This window comes from Microtus ochrogaster, unplaced genomic scaffold (genome assembly GCF_000317375.1).
Source record: "Microtus ochrogaster isolate Prairie Vole_2 unplaced genomic scaffold, MicOch1.0 UNK98, whole genome shotgun sequence".
NCBI classification, from domain to species: Eukaryota; Metazoa; Chordata; class Mammalia; order Rodentia; family Cricetidae; genus Microtus; species Microtus ochrogaster.
In genome coordinates, this window is record NW_004949196.1 from 875990 (window position 1) to 880896 (window position 4907).

The window sequence follows — 4907 nt, forward strand, 5'->3', positions numbered from 1 at the left end:
CTGACCAGTTTCAGTCAACACCTCTCCTCAGGAGATCTACATCCTTGCTATTGTTAGGCAGAGACAGCTTGTCTGCTGAGCTATGTGATCAGCTCAGATTGGGCCTATGGCTTTTGTGCCATACAGAAATATAGGCCTACAGGCAGATGAGAAGGCAGGTGGATAGCAGATTGTTATTATTGGCCCTATGAGTGGGTCTGGTCATGGGAAGGGTGATTAGCAGCCAGAATGAATGGGGCAGAGAAGTGCCCTGGTTGTGGAGAGGCAGGGGTGAATGAGTGAGATGAGAGCAGATGTGCCCTTTAAACCCAGATTTCAGTTGTCGGGTAGGTGCCCATTTGAGCCAGGAGAGGTGGCACCAATGGTGAAGTTCCAGGAGCGAGTGCAGGTGCTGGCGTTATCTGGAGGGCCCTCTGTAAGCTGGTCTTGGCCTAGACAGCAGGAGTGAGCTGCTTGAAAATGGGTGGGTCAAGATAGACTCCAGAGACTGTTATTTTCACCAGACCAGATTTCTTGATACAGCAGCAGAACTTTCACCAGGAACCTGCTGGTACCGGTAAGACAGCTGGAACAGATTTACATCTTGGTGTCATAGCAAAAGGCTATGGCTTTAGGTTAAAAGGCACAGGCATTTTATTTATTATTTATTTATTTGTTTTGTTTTTCAAGACAGGGTTTCTCTGTAGCTTTGGAGCCTGTCCTGGAACTTGCTCTGTAGACCAGGCTGGCCTTGAGCTTGTAGAGATCCACCTGTCTCTGCCTCCTGAGTGCTGGGATTAGATACATGCCACCACCACCTGGCAAGGCATGGACATTTTAGGAGACAACTAAAGGAAATGGAAAACTCTGAACCTCTGAAGATACATCTGAAACCTGTTAATTTTGGACTATGGAGCCTTTGAAAGAGGCACACCTGTCTGTGTTTTTAGCAGGAAACTTAACAAATGAAGTAATGAACTACTAGTACCTTAAGTCATCCAATGCCGTAGACAGATCTGAGAGGGAGAGGCAAATGAGTAAAGTGAGACAGCTTTTCCAGCTACCCGGGCTATCCCAAGCTTGGCTTTTATTATTTAATTAATTAATTTATTTATTAAAAACTTCCACCTCCTCCCATTTCCCTCCCCCTTCCCCCTCCCCCTGGCTCTCCAGTCCAAAGAGCAGCTAGGGTTCCCTGCCCTGTGGGAACTTCAAGGTCCTCTCCCCTCCATCCAGGTCTAAGAAGGTGAGCATCCAAACAGACTAGGCTCCCACAAAGCCCGCCCATGCATTAGAATCAAAACCCAGTGCCATTGTCCTTGGCTTCTCGGTCAGCCCTCATTATTAGTCACATTCAGAGAGTCTTGTTTGATCGCATGCTCGTTCAGTCCCAGTCCAGCTGGCCTTGGTGAGCTCCCATTAGATCAGTCCCATCGTCTCCATGGGTAGATGCACCCCTAGTGGTCCTGACTTCCTTGCTAATGTTCTCCCTCCTTCTGCTCTTCATCTGCACCTTGGGAGCTCAGTCCAGTGCTCCAATGTGGGTCTCTGTCTCTATCTCCATCCATCGCCAGATGAAGGTTCTATGGTGATATGCAAGATATTCATCAGTGTAGCTATGGGATAAGGCCAGTTCAGGCACCCTCTCCTCTGCTGCCAAAGAACCTAGCTGGGGACATCTCCTTGGACACCTGGGAACCCCTCTAGAGCCAAATCTCTTGCCAACCCTAAAATGGCTCCCTTAGTTAAGATATCTTCTTCCCTGCTCCCATATCCACCCTTCCTCTATCTCAACCATCCCATTCCCCCAAGCTCTTCCCAATCCTCCCCTTCTCCCTTCTCTCTCCCCATCTCCTCTTCCCCCCACTCCACCCCCACCCCCGTGCTCCCAACTTTTGCCTGGTGATCTTGTCTACTTCCAATATCCAGGAGGATAAATATATGATTTCTTTGGGTTCACCTTCTTATTTATCTTTAGAAATAGTACTTGCCTTTAGTTGCTAAACCCAGGAGGCCTGACAGACTTTCTTGTGGGGGTAGGGTTCAGTCTACCTGTCTTGGCAGGATGAGATGACTGATTCTCCAATGTACTATTGTCTAATTTAGGCAGAGTTCAGGTGGCTGATGAGGTGAAAGGTAGCTTTTTGCTGTGTGGGTGGCTTTGCTGTATCCAAAGGCAAGCCAACCATGCATCTTCTTGGAGGAGCTATAGGATGCTGCAGGAGCGGGCTTGTCTATCATAAGAGGCTCTTTTGTTAAATGCCATACTCTGGGATCTGTAAGGGCCCTTGAGAATCAGGGTACCATTACCTGTCAGGTATATCTAAATTTGACTTGTAAGTTAAATTTAGACATATAGTTTACCCTGTCAGTTACAGCCTGCCAATGTGTGAAGGACTGGTCTTGACAAAAATATTTCTAACCAGGATAGGGGCATGGGAATTGAAGAAATATAAGTAAAGAATATGAAGACACTTAAAAATAATAAGACAGAAAACAGGAAGTATCAGGAGGGCGTTCCCGTGACTGAAATCCTGAAATTTCACCTGCGTTTATTTTTCCACAGCTTTTATACCCAACATAAACAGGGTGTGGAGGGAGAAGGTAACAAAAGACGTTATTAATGTGATACAAGGGTAACTCACACAGTCAATGGCTTTATCACTCTGAGACATCAAGTCATTAGCATTCTGTTGTCTAGGTAGTGAAGGTGCTCTAGGTCACTTATACTGAAGGTGGCCCTTCCCTAGGTGATCTCATAGTTATAGCAGAAGGAGCAGAAGTACATCTGCATATTCTGACCTCCTGTCAGGATGGCACTGAGCTATCTTAATTTCAAAATAACCAAGCCATCACCTCCTGAGTTAGGACATGCAACTGCACCTGTCAGTCTCCAAACTCTCTGACCTTCAGACAAGGTGGAAATCGGCCTGCATTTTGGCCTCCACTCTGATGTCAGTAGAGACGAGAATATTGGAAGAAATATTTCCGTAAGCCAAGGTATACTGAAGGCTGAGTGTCTCCTTGGCAGGGCCAGCACATAGATGATGGCTATACACGCATTTGTATTTTTTCAGAGATGTTGTAATCTGGAGTTACAAGTTTGACAAATTTAAAACAAGCACACACACACACACACACAGATATAAAACAAGTATATGGTGGCCACATTATTTACACATACATATTATATTAACAGATGAGTAAAACTTTTTTTTCCTGAGGAAACTGTGCTAGTTGTCCAACTTAAAATTCCTGGAGGGGGCTGGAGAGATGATGGCTCAGTGGTTAAGAGCATTGCCTGCTCTTCCAAAGGTCCTGAGTTCAATTCCCAGCAACCACATGGTGGCTCACAACCATCTGGTATGAGGTCTGGTGCCCTCTTCTGGCTTGCAGACATACACACAGACAGAATATTGTAGACATAATAAATGAATAAATATTTTTTAAAAAATTCCTGCAGCAGACTCACACTCCGCCACCATTTACACTGCATGTCTTTTTGCTGCTCCATCTCCCCAGCCTTCACTGATCGCAAAGGAAGAAGAAATGGCTGGACCCATCACTGACAATGGCTCCGGCTTGTGCAAAGCTGGTTTTGCTGACCATGACACCTCCAGGGTGTCATTGTGGGCATGGACCAGAAAGACTCCTACGTGGGTGATGAGGCCCAGAGCCAGAGAGGTATCCTGGCCCTGAAGTACCCCATCGAGCATGGCATTGTCACCTGCTGGGATGACATGGAGAAGATCTGGCATCACACCTTCTACAGTGAACTGCGTGTGGCTTCTGACCGAGGCCCCACTGAACCGCAAAGCTAACAGAGAGAAGATGACGCAGATGTTTGAAACCTTCAATACCCCCACCATGTACGTGGCCATTCAGGTGGTGCTGTCCCTTTTGCATGTGGGCGCACCACTGGCATTGTCACGGACTCTGGTGATGGGGTCACACATACAGTGCCCATCTAACAGGGCTACGCCGTTCCCCACATCATCTCGTGTCTGGGTCTGGCTGGCCGGGACCTGACAGACTACCTCATGACGATCCTGAATGAGCAGGCTACAGTTTCACCACCATGGCTGAGTGGGAAATTGTGTGTGGTGTTAAGGAGAAGCTGTGCTATGTTGCTCTGGATTTTGAGCAAGAAATGACTACTACTGCATCATCCTCTTCCTTGAAGAAGAACTATGAGCTACCAGATGGGCAGGTGACCACCATTGGCAATGAGTGATTTCAGTGTCCAGCCTTCCTTCCTGGGCATGGAGTCCTGTGGCATCCATGAGACCACCTTCAACTCCATCACATAGTGTGATGTGGACATCCGCAAGGGCCTGTATGCCAGCACAGTGTTGTCTGGTGGTACCACCATGTATCCAGTATGCAGAAGATCACAGCCCTAGCACCCAGCACAATGAAGATTAAGACCATTGCTCCCCGTGAGCGCAAGTACTCAGTCTGGACTGGTGGCTCCATTCTGGCCTCACTGTCCACCTCCAGCAGATGTGGATCAGCAAGCAGGAGTATGACGAGTCGGGCCCCTCCATCATCCACTGCAAATGTTTCTAGATGGACTGAGCAGGTGCCAATCATGAGCTGATTCTGAAGTATCAATTTTCCCCGGCAAATGTACACACCTCATGCTAGCCTCATGAATCTGGAATAAGGCTTTGAAAAGAAATTTGTCCTTGAAGCTTGTATCCAATATCAGCATGGGATAGTAGAACTTGTTGCTGATTTTCAACCTTGTATTCAAGTTAACTGCTCCCTTGGTATATGTTTAATGCTCTGTGCTTCTCTGGATTTAGTCCTTAGTCATGTGGCTTGGTCACTTGGTGGCTGGGGAGAGCATGCTATGGAAGAGAATCCCCAGCCTGGTGGATCTATGTGAGCACCGTGCAGTGATCTGGACTGACTTCCAGGATTTC

General features: G+C 47.2%; 1 pseudogene; it reads left to right on the forward strand.

Moving 5' to 3' along the window:
• Nucleotides 1-361: 361 nt before the first annotated feature.
• Nucleotides 362-4548, forward strand: LOC101989264 (annotated as a pseudogene).
• Nucleotides 4549-4907: the final 359 nt, after the last annotated feature.